The sequence below is a fragment of the Monodelphis domestica genome, chromosome 3 (genome assembly GCF_027887165.1).
Source record: "Monodelphis domestica isolate mMonDom1 chromosome 3, mMonDom1.pri, whole genome shotgun sequence".
Classification (NCBI taxonomy): domain Eukaryota; kingdom Metazoa; phylum Chordata; class Mammalia; order Didelphimorphia; family Didelphidae; genus Monodelphis; species Monodelphis domestica.
The window spans coordinates 214,455,402-214,467,682 of NC_077229.1; the positions used below are offsets into that span (position 1 = coordinate 214,455,402).

General features: G+C 38.4%; 1 protein-coding gene across 4 annotated transcripts in view; it reads left to right on the forward strand.

Moving 5' to 3' along the window:
* Positions 1 to 12,281, forward strand: part of RNF144B (ring finger protein 144B) — a 236,712-nt gene that overhangs the window by 82,397 nt on the left and 142,034 nt on the right. The window lies entirely within an intron of this gene.

The window sequence follows — 12,281 nt, forward strand, 5'->3', positions numbered from 1 at the left end:
ATGAGTCTAGGTCTTCCTAATGGCAAATCCAGCACTCAGTCCATTTGTTACAGTTGGTTTGTCTGTTACCACTGTTGGTTTTCAAGAATCTTTACATTTACTTGAAAGAAAAAGCTTTCAGAAAAAATATTTTCTTTTGAGCCAAAGCACACTACTAAGAGGTTAGGAAGGCTTGGGGGTTATAAATATCAGCTGCCTCTGCATATAGTAACAGCTGACAAATCAAATAACAATCTTTGTGTACTTGTTTTGGAAAGGACTTTTGGTCAAAAAGTCACAACCGGGGCATCTGGGAGCACTGCCCAATTTGGGGATGCCAGCTGGATTCCATGCTGGAAGTCCCTCTTCTCCTCCCAGCTGTGAGGTGTCAAAGGAAGCATTAAACATAATTTGAGGATTCATTGATGCCTTTAATTGCTCCAATGTTTCCAGAATTTTGTGTCCTCATCTTAGAACATTCTTCAGTTCAATCAATGGAAGGGAACATAAAGGGAGCAGAAAGAGAGAGGCCAGACAGGGATAGAGTCAATTTTCTATACTGACTGAACTATCAACTAGCATTAAGCCAATCAGCAACTACTTTAAACTTCCATTTGCTGACCTAATTTTGATTTACAATTCCACCAAAGACAGAGATCATTAGAGTCTGGCTTGGAGATACATACAGTTGGAGATACATAACAATTTGTAGTAGAATATAAACTCCTTGAGAAAAGGGACTGTCATTTTATCTTTATATTCTTACAGCCCAGCTTAGAGCTTTTCATATAATAGAAACTTATGGTAAAGGTTATGTGCTTTCATTTTTTGAATCGAATTATATTGAATTGCAAAATTTATTATTACAAAATTCTTGTATATTGTCATTGTCGTACATGAACTTATCTATTTTAATTAAGCAAGAATCTGGTAAAAAAGCCTTTTAAAATCTTTAGTTTAACAAAGTCTGACTTTTGAAACATATAATCAAAGCTCTAAAGAATTGATTTGTGATAGTTTAATGATAAAATATTGTAGTTTCTCTAAGCAAAAAAAAATTAATTTCCTAAAACAGCCAGGTAATTGGGATGCTCATTTGCTTATTATTTGTGTGATCATTAATAATAATAATTAGCATTAAAATTGTGATAAACTAAACTTCTTTCAGCTGGATAGAATTCCTGGAAAGAAAAATATTTTTAAAAAATTAAGGATGCTCAAGAATTTTCTGACTTGCACTGAATGTTTCATTCTAACTCTTGCTTTGAAAAGTCCTATAGTTGCTAGCAAATATCAAATACCTAAAAAGGTATTATGTTGTTTGCAGACAGAGAAGTCATTATCAGTAAAATACATAATGGGAAATATGATTTAATGATACATGAAGAGAAAACAAAGGAACTGAATTTTAAATGGCACATACTGTAGGTGGAAAATGAGAGTACAGTCTGCCTTGAAACAACGTTAAATTATAAATGCTAACCACTATTATTCCTTCTGTGGGAAGGAGAGAGGATTTAAAAAAAAATCAAAGCATTAAATCTGTTTTGTCTAGTGGATATAATCTACTCAACCTTATTTTTTCTTGAAAATAAAGAGACAGATCATGAAAGTTTTAAGGAACAATAAGTATTTTGATTAGGGTATATCTCCTGGAGTCAATTAAAATGATATTCCTTAAATTTGAAGTCTTTGATAGTAAATAGTTAGCTTCTTGTTTAATGAGTAAATGAGTAAAGCACAGAAATTATATGAAATTTTGAATCATCTCATTCTCTTCATTTTGATGCCTTTTCAATTAAAATTGTTCCTTGTTTATCTTTATTGATTGTTCCTGCTCCTAGATATCTTCCTCGCTACTTCATTCAGTCATTCCCCTTTTTCTGTAGGGGGAGAGACTTGAAGAGACTCATTTTACTTCTTTGTAAAGTATTATGTCTGTCTTTGATTTAGTTACAGACAGCATCTGCTGGCAGGGTTCTTCTTGCTTAGCTACCATCATTACCCATAGGCTGGGCTGCTCACACCTGGCAGGGACTATAATAGACAGAATAAATCACTTCTGCTCTAGGATCTGTATTCACCAGCCCTGTTCATAAGTGCTGCTCTCTCTGATTTCAGTGGCAAAAGAGTTTAAGTCGGCTTATGGCCTGGGTCAGGGGGCTAGAGTGAAACAACCACTGTGGGGTCTTAATTAGGGTGTGGTTGAGGTAGAAATGGATGCTATTTTAGATTTTTTAAAAACCCTTACCTTCTGTCTTAGAACCAATATTGTGTATTGGTTCTATGGCAGAAGAACAATAAGGGCTAGGCAGTGGGGGTTATGAGACTTGCCCAGGGTCATACAGTTAAGAGGTTCCTGAGCCAGATTTGAATCCAGGACTTCCCATCCCTAGACCTGGTATCTACTGAACCACTTAGCTGCCTTCATTGTTATAGATATTAAGGATGAGCTATTGGACAGTGACAGTGAGGAGAGATCACTAGATAAAGGGAATTTGGGTGGGACTGGAGAGTAGAGTTTAGTCTTAAACATCTTATAACTCTCAGGGCTCTGTGCTATGAGGCTGATTAATGCAAGTTGAGGCCATTCTTTTTTTTAAGAACATTTTCCCATGATTCATGTTCTTTCCCTCACCTCTTCCCTCCCTGCTCCCAGATCTGATAAGCAGTTTTGCTGGGCTATACATGTGTCATTGTTCAAAATCTATTTCTGTGTTACTCATATTTGCAGAAGAGTGATCTTTTAGCATCAAAACCCCAATTGCATCCCCATCTAAGTATGTGATCAATCCTAATTTTTTCTTTTGCGTTTCTACTCCCACAGTGTTTCCTCTGGATGTGGATAGTGTTTTCTCATAAGTCCCTCCAAGTTTTTCAGGATCACTGCATTGCCACTAATGGAGAAGTCCATTACATTCGATTGTACCACAGTGTATCAGTCTCTGTGTACAGTATTGTCCTGGTTCTGCTCCTCTCACTCTGCATCAATTCCTGGAGATTGTTCCAGTTCACATAGAAATTGAGGTCATTCTTTTGCCTAACTTGTACCCTTGATTCTCCTCCCTTTCCCACCTCAACTATCAAACCCTTGCAGCTTCTTAGACCTTTTTGTGATTCTTAGTTATGACATGTATTTTTTTTTTTAAGATTCTAAATGGTGGATGCACTACATGGGTGTGCTGGATTTTGAACCAGAGAACATGAGTTCAAATCCTCAGTCTAATACTTTTATGGGCTCGAGTTTCCTCATTTCTAAAATGGGAGAAGGATGCATAAGATAACCCCTAAGGTCTCTTCCCAGCTCTAAGTCTATGACCTTTTCATCCAAAAAACCCCTTCTAGTTCTAAATCCATGATCTTGTCTTTGCCCTGCAAGTTCCTTAATTTAACTCATTCCTACATCTTGGCTTGTTGGTATCACATTCTTACCTCTTACTTTCACAAGGCCTTCTGTGGGGTTTGCCCCATCACTGGTACTCAGGTAGAGGAGGATTCAGTCAAGTAATAATTTATTAAGGATTAATAATTAAATCAAGCATTTATTAATGTGTCAGACACCGTTCTCCTCATTGGAGATACAAGGACAGAATAAAACATTTTCTGCCCTCAAGTACCTTCTATTCTTTTGGAAGAGAATGAGATGGGCATATCTAAGTATATGTCAAATGTGTAAGAAAAATAAATACAAGGTAATTGTGGGGCAGACACTAGTACCTGGGAGGAATCACAAAAGACCTCAGATAGAAAATAATTGTGGAGTTGATTTTTGAAGAAAACTAGGAATTCAAAGAGATATAAGTGAGGAGGAACACTGACAGTCTGCACAAAGACTCAGAAATGGAAGATATAGTCTTGTATGTAAAGAACTGCAAGAAGACCATATACTATTAGTGTGTGCAAGAGAATAGTAATGTATAATAAATCTGGAAAGATAGAGTGGAGCTAGGTTGCAAAGAACTTCAAATCTCAGAGTAGTTTGTATTTGACCCTAGAGGTCATGGGGGAGCCTATGGAATATGGATAGCACCAACTTCCTCTCTGTGTTCTCTCCCAGCTGAGCCCTATTCTGGACCTTGCCCCAGGGGTAGGTTTTCAAAAGATAGAACTGATCGTAGAAATACCGCAAGGAAACCAGGAATGGGCAAGGATCAGAAGTATACAGATATGAGCATCAGGCAATTTCGGGCAGCGTCAAAGCTCAGGACTAGGACAATGACAGGCGCTGACCACAGCAACAGACCGGTTGAATTGGGGGGTCAGGCAGGAAATAAGAGGTCTGTGGGATAGAGAGGGGCATAGCTGATAAGTTGAGGTCAAGGGAGACGGAGTTAAAGCTAGAGGTCTTCAATAGCAACTACGGTGTCTCCTAGAAGCTCTTGTTATTGTCATATTGTTATGTCAGGGGACTTTAGACCCTGAAAGAGCCTTTGAGCAAGGGTGGTTTCCTTGAGTGGCTTACTCCAGATGATCATGTTGTCTAGCAAAAGGGCTTTATCCTATCCAGTTGACTTTTCTCTCCCCTGGTGGGTGATGTCCTCTTCCTCCCCGTCAACATCCTCTGGGTACAAGGAGAAAAAACCAGCAGGGTTAAATGCAAGTTCATTCTGTTAGATTCCTTAGCTCCCTGTGTGATTCTCTTCTCCTTAGAAACTGGGGTCTTGACAGCTGGATTTTCTGTCAAAGATCCTGCCACTGACTGTTCTGAAACCTTTTGGACTTTGGATCCTGCTTGTCCACTTGCTTAGACCTTATCCCAAATGACCCCTTTGGACCCAGACCTTTGCTTGCCTGGATTTATATAGTACCTGCCTACTTTTCTCTTTCTTGGCTGGTCTCCATTGATTTAGAAACCCTGTTTGCTCAGACCTTCAGGACAAGCACACCCCATATAACATTGCTCCCACTGATGTCCTTTCACAACAATGTCAGGAATATATTATAAGCAGCCCCCGGGTCGCATCAGGAGCCTCACCCCCCCCACCACTGTAACATTGTGATTATCCAGGATATCCCAAGACATAAATCAACTTTGCTGGTGGTGAACAAGAGCTCCTTCACTGTTAACCCTGAACATCAGTTACATTTTGATAGCTTGTTGCTTCTTGTGTGTGAATTAACCTTTCCAGGAGGAAATGACTGTTGCCCTGAGTGAAGTTGTTTTGCCTCATTTCTTTCCATCATTCCATTTGCCATTTGGTGGTGGGTATGCTTGTATCTGTTATAAGCTTCCTGCTTAACTGACTTTTTGTCCTGAGTAGCTCTTACTGAGGTTTATCCCATTCAGTCTATTAACCAATTAATGTTAATAAAGGACCTACTACTCTTTCAAAACTGGCCTCAGAGACTCCAGCTGTGTGATTGACCCTGTTTGCCTCAGTTTCCTCATTTGTAAAATGAGGTGAAAGAAGGAAATGGCAAATCACTCTAGTCTCCTTGCCAAGAAAACCTAAAATGGGGTCACAGAGAGTTGGACGTAACTGAAAAATGACTAAAAATGGTCCAGGCACTATTCTAGGCATTGGTGACTTGAAAAGAGAAAAGAGTTCCTGTCCTCAAAGAGCTCACCATCTATCCAGGGGAAATATCATGTTCATATAAGATGTATAAATTAATATATACAGAATCCAGATTCTGCCATGACACCTTGGACACTGTAGACAGTGTTTGGCTTCTTTGCAAAGGCAATTCAATTCAATTCACATAAAACATCCATTTCCTCCTATGTTCTAGGCACTATTCTGGGCACCAGAGATGTAAGGGCTAAAATGAAAGTCTAGGCCCTCAAGGAGCTTATATTCTGGTTGGACAGAGCAGAGGAGAGAATAGGTAGGAGGCAGCCTGTTAATTCTAAGTAAATACTGAGTATTTGAGGAGGGAGAAAGCACTAACAACTAGAGAGATAAGGAAAAGCTCAGAGTAGGTAATTATGCCTGAACTGGGCTTGAATGGAAACTCAAGATCCTCATAGATTGGGATGAAGAAAGAGTGCATTCTAGTCCTGGAGGAGGACCATCTGAGTAAAGATAATCTGAACCTGTAAAGGTAGATTAGAACCATACAATAGAGGAAGTTTATGTTATACTGAGGAAGTCTTTTCTTTTTTTTTTAATCCCAGAAATAAAAGGAAAACATTCGCGAAATAGAGTGATATAGTTAGAACTGTGCCTTGAGGGGCATCTAGGTGGCTCAGTGGAGAGAAACTCAGGCCTGAAGACAGGAGGGTACTGGGTTCATAGGTGGCCTCAGACACTTCCTAGTATGTGACTCTGGGCAAGTTGCTTAACTCCAATTGATTAGCCCTTACTGCTTTTCTGACTGGAACCAATATTTAGTATCAATTCTAAGACAGAAGGTAAGGTTAAAACAAACAAACAAAAAAAGAACTATATCGTTTTTTTAAACCCCTACCTCCTGTCTTAGAATCAATACTAATACTAGGGACAAGAGTGGTAAGGGCTAGGCAATGGGGGTCAAGTGACTTGCCCAGGGTCACACAGGTAGGAAGTGTTTGAGGCCAGATTTGAACCTAGGACCTCCCACCTCTAGGCCTGGCTCTCAATCCACAGAGCTACCCAGCTGCCCCCAAGAACTATATTTTAAGATTCATTTGGTAGTTGTTTGGAAGAAGGAATGGATTAGGGAAAGGGAAAGAAAAGAAACGAAATAGGAGATTACTGTAATAGTATTCTAGGTAAGAGTCGATCATGAGAGTACCTAAAAGACATAAATGAGATGTAGCATTAGAATCAGCGAGATTAATTTGACATGGGTAATAGGGAAAAGGTCAGAAAATGATCAAATTGTAGGGTTTCAGAGTTGAAAGGAACTTCAGAGATCATCTTGTCTACCCTATGTCTAAACTACACTGTGTAACTGACAAATGGTCATCTAGCTTTTGTGATATGTCTGTTGAGGAAGAACTTACTACCTATGTTGTTATTCAGTTGTTTCAGTCATATCTGACTCTTTGTGACTCCATTTGGAGTTTTCTTGGAAAAAATCCTAGAGTGGTTTGCCATTTCCTTCTGAAGCTTATTTGACAGATGAAGAAACTGAGGCAAACAAGGTTAAGTGACTTGTCCAGGGTCATACCACTATTAGTAAGTGAGGCCAAATTTGAACTCAGGTCTTCCAGATCTGGGACTTGGTGCTCTATCCACAGCACTACCTAGCTGCTCCTATTGCCCCAACTATTTCTATAGCTATTTATTACATATTTGAATAGCCCTAAGTTTTCTCCTGGCATCGAACTTTAATTTACATCTTTGCAGGCATCTCTACATTCCCCTGCAAATCTCCAGGCTAATATTGCCCCATTTCTTCAAATGATGCTCAAATGATATGCTCTTAAGGCCTTTTACTGTCTTGGTCCCCCTCCTTTGGATGCTTTTCAGCTTATCTCTCTCTTTCCTAAAATGTAGTGCCCATCCCAGCAAATATAAATTAAATTATATGGCCTCTCCTAACCTAGGGTAAGATCAATGAGCTTTTTTGTCTAGTTTATCACATTGCTATCTCATAATGAGCTTGTAATTGTCACTAAAACTTCAAGGTCTTTTGAGGAGATCTGGTGCCTAGTAATGCATCAGCATCTTGTATATATGAAGTTGATTTTTCTTAAAAATGTAAGTTCAAGGCCTTATTTTTCCTTTACATTTCATCTTATTAGCTTCAGCTTAGTATTTCTACTTGTCCTTCATTCATTGAATAGTCATTTAGCAAGTGCCTGCTTGTGCTAGGCATTATGCTAGGAGATAGTCCTTGACCTCAAGAAATTCATATTCTACTGGGGGAAAACATATACACAGAAAAGTAAATACCAAATATATGCAGAATAATTTCTATGGAGGAATCAGAATATATATATTCTGTAGGAAGTAACACTTGAGCTGAGCCTTAAAGGAAACAGGAAATTCTATGGGGAGGGGATGAGAAGGAAGGGCATTCCAGGCTTGGAGCCAGCCTATACAAAGACACGGAGATGGGAGGTGTAATACTTTGAGGAGGAAACTGTATATGGAATGTGTGAAAGAGGGAAGTGTAGAAAAGGCCTGGTAAGGTAGGCTCAAGTCAGATTGTCTTTTAAAAACCTAATGGAAATGTTTGTATTTTATCTTTAGTATCTTTTTATTCTCTTGCATCACCTAGCACATTGCATTACACATTGTAGGTATTGAATACATGCTTTTAAAATTCCACTGGAGCTTCTTGAGCAGGGGAATAATATGTGCTTCAGTAATATCAGTTTGGTAGTAGTATGATGGACTGGACAGGTTGAGAGATTTGCGACAGAAGACAAATTAGGAGATTATCACAATAGTTCAGGTGAGAAGTGAGGAGGGCCTGGCCTAGGGTGAGGGGGAGAAATGGGAATGGGTGCCAGACCCTTAGGATCCTGACTCTGGGAGTATTTTAACTATTCCTTCCAACTCTTGGTAATCATGTAATAATTTGCCTTTGTTCAAGGCATTGACAAAAACATTAAATAGAACAAGACCAAGGGAGGCTCCTGGAACATTCCACTGGAGACTTCTTTACAAGCTAACAATTAATCTAATACCTACTCTTTTAGTCCAACCATTCAACTACTTCTGAAATAACCTAATTAATGTAATATCTAGCCTATACCGTATCTTGTTCATATGAATATAATAAAAAAATCTTGTTAATTACTTTGCTAAAATCTGGTAAACTATATCTATAGTATTCTCCTTATGTTCAAGTCAGGTAAATCTATCATTGGAAGCAGGGATGACTTTGTGCTTGCTAATATGAGTGAAAGGATGACAGTACCCTTAATAAGAATAGTGAAGTTTAGAAATGAGGTAGGCATTAGGAAAAGGAAGAGTCTATGATACTAGTCTTCTAGAGAACGATTATATCCCATGTGATGTTGTTTAAGTTGGAGAAAAACTCATTAATCAGCTAACCTATATTTTTCCAGGAGAAAATGTTATTCTTATGGGCTGCTGGGCAAATGCTCAAGCATTCTTTTAGTCCACAGCCTTCATGAGATGGAGGCTACAAATTTCAGTTAAGGATAATTTTATAGAATTCTCCAAACTGGGAAGTCCAAGGACCTTGGTCCTGTCTTGTCAAAGCCTAGTCTGTTCTCCACACTCTATGTGTGCATAGACTATCTATTCCCATTTAACCCACATTTTCCCAAGAGAAAATAGTGTTCTTATGGGCTCCTGGGCAAATGCTCAAGTATTCTCTTAGTCCACAACGTGCTTTATGAGAGGAAGACTACAAAAGACTACAAAGATGACAAAGGCCTTGGACATTTGTCCTGACTTGTCAAAGCCTAGTCTTTTTTCCACACCTATGCCTGCACAGACTACCCATTTCCTATGACCTCAGTAAGTCACCTCCCTTTCCTCTCTCTCCTCAAAGATCTGAAGTTCCACCTCCTTGATCCAGCCTTTCCTAACTTGCTGAAAGCAAGGTGACAGTTTCCACCCAGCATCCTCTTGCCTGGACATGATTTTTCCACAACTTGCTCTACCAAACTGAATCCCCACATATAGATGTCAATGCTTTGTTTGGTAGATTTGGCTGATATTTGCCATCTGTTTATCCATCCACTTGTCCATTCACAAATTCATTGTTGTTTCTATAAAGATTTACAAGAACCCACAGCATGCAATGCAATATTCTAAGTGATTCAGGGGAATAAAAAGGTCCTTGCCTCCAGTGATCTCCACTGTGTGTGTGTGTGTGTGTGTGTGTGTGTGTGTGTGTGTGTGTGTGTGTGTGTGTGATAAAAAAGATATATAGTTAAATAAAATACCAGTAAGAGGTATTCAAAGTGTTATGAATCAGATGAGGACTATATAGCTTCTAGCTGACTGTGGGGTTTGGCAGTTAAGAATCAGTAATGTCTGGGGCAGCTAGACAGCTCAATGGATAGAGAACCAGGTCTAGACATGGGAAGTCCTGGGTTCAAATTTGTCCTCAGATACTTGCTAGCTGTGTGACCCTGGGCAAGTCACTTAACCCCAATAGCCTAGTCCTTACCTCTCCTCTGCCTTTGAACCAATACCTAGTAAGGGTAAAAAAAAAAAAGAATTAATGATGCCTTCAAAGAATATGTAGCATTTGAATTGGACCTTGAAGAACTGAAGGTTATCTGACCAGTTCTGTGATTGGTTACTTCATGTAGCTTATCCAGGACTGTAGAGCCACATTCCAGTCCAATTCCCAGAGTCACAGAGCTGATTGTTGAAGCTGATCTAATTCAACCTATAAATGAACAGGAACCCACTCTTTCAGGTACCTGGAAAACAGTCACCCAGTTTTTATTTAAAGGTCTTCCCCAGACAGGGGAAGTATTCTAATTCTGAGCATTCTAATAAGGAGATTTTTCCTTACTTTGAGCTGATATCTGTTTTTTTTCTGCAATTTCTTTCTATTACTCTTAACTGCTGTCCCTATGGAGACATTCAGAACAAAATTATTGCCTCTCACATGATAGCTCTTCACATATTTGAAGACTATTCAGATGTCCTAATAGATCTTTTCTTCCTCAGGTTACTCATACCCATTTCCTTCACCTGATCAGCAAATGGCAAGGACTCCAGTTCTCTAACCATACTTCTTGGTTTTCTCTGCATGTTCTCCAGGATATTTGTTAATATCCTTCCTAAAATGTGACACTTAAAACTGAGAACAATAATCCAGATGTTGTCTAACCACAACTGTGTTGAGAGGAACTATCACATTCCTCATTTTGACACTTTTAATGCAGTCCACAATAGCATCAGACTTTCTGGATGCCAAATCACATTATCTCATTTTAAGCTCATAAAGCACTTTAAAGTCCCACTTTGCAGACAAAGTGTTACTCCTCCTTTCCCTTTTCGGCTTCCTTCATGTGTTGTCTTCCCTCTTTAGATTATAAATTCCTTGAGAACAGAAATTGTCTTTCATATTTGTATCTCTAGCACTAAGTATAGTACTGACACAAAGTAGGCACTTAATAAATGTTTACTGACTGGCTGACAGACTGTCTAGTCAAAGTTCCTATTGTATTTGTGAAGTTGATTTCTTGAACCATGTATAAGACTTTACATATATTCCTATTAAATTTCATCTTATTTGCCTCATTTCTAATTTGACAAGATCATCTTGGATGGCGCTCTATCAACCTAGCCTCCCCGTTGGATCTTAACTTTTTTTTTACAATGTGTTCATTAGTACTCCCAGTTTTGTGTTACCTACAAATTTGATCCAAGTTATTAAACAGCACAGGGTACAGACCAGTGGGATACTCTGCTGAAAAACTTCATTAACATTAAATCATTAATTACTCTTCTTAAGGATCTGGTCACTGAATCAAAATTGAATCTATCTAAATGAATTTTTGTTTCATCCACACCTCTCCTTTTAGTCTACAGGATTAGTACTAATGCTTTTTTCAAGTATTTTACTAAAATCTAAGTAAATGTAACTATAGCTATTCTCTGTTCTATCAATCTAGTAATCTTGTAAAAAAAAAAATTAAGTGGTTTAAGTGACTTGCCCAGGGTCACACAGCCAGGAAATATCTGAGGCTAGACTTGAACTCAAGACCTTGGGTCTCTGGGCCTGACTCTCAATCCACTGAGCCACTAAGCTGCTCCCTTGCTTTTTATTTTGTAAACCAATTTCTAGGATTTGAAGTTAAATCATTGGTCTATAGTGTTTAGACTACATTCTTTTCGTTTTTTTTCCCTTGGTCAGGACATTTGCTCTTTTCCAGGCCCGTGGCAACTATTGTGTTTTCTGGGACTTTTTAAAGATCACTGACAATAGTTCAGGAATCACAGATAACAATTCTTTTCCCACCTTGGACCTGGTGACTTTTATTCAAGGATGACATATGTTGTGTTTGTGGGAACCTCATTTCTTGCTTGGACAACAATGTGATGTGGGAGAAATTTTGATTAAGGTGGAAAATAATCCATTCTTTGGTTCACTTGCAAGCTTAAACCCATGAAGGAATAACATGATCAGAATTTCTCACGATTTATACAAGACTATACATTTCTGGGTAAAATTTTACCTAAAATCATTTTGCCTTCTGGATAAGCAAAAAGTTCTATTTTTAAGGCATTTCCTAAGCTATCAATTACCATAATGGGAATCTGTAATCATCTGTTGAATATATTGTGAAAATATTGTTTCCTTTCAGTTCAAACTAATAAACTAAAAATACTTTTATTCATATGCTTTCTCTAAATTCATTGTATTCCCTACCCAGCAATCCTGAATTAATTGATTGGCAGAAACTTTCTTTTTTATTAATATTTTATTCT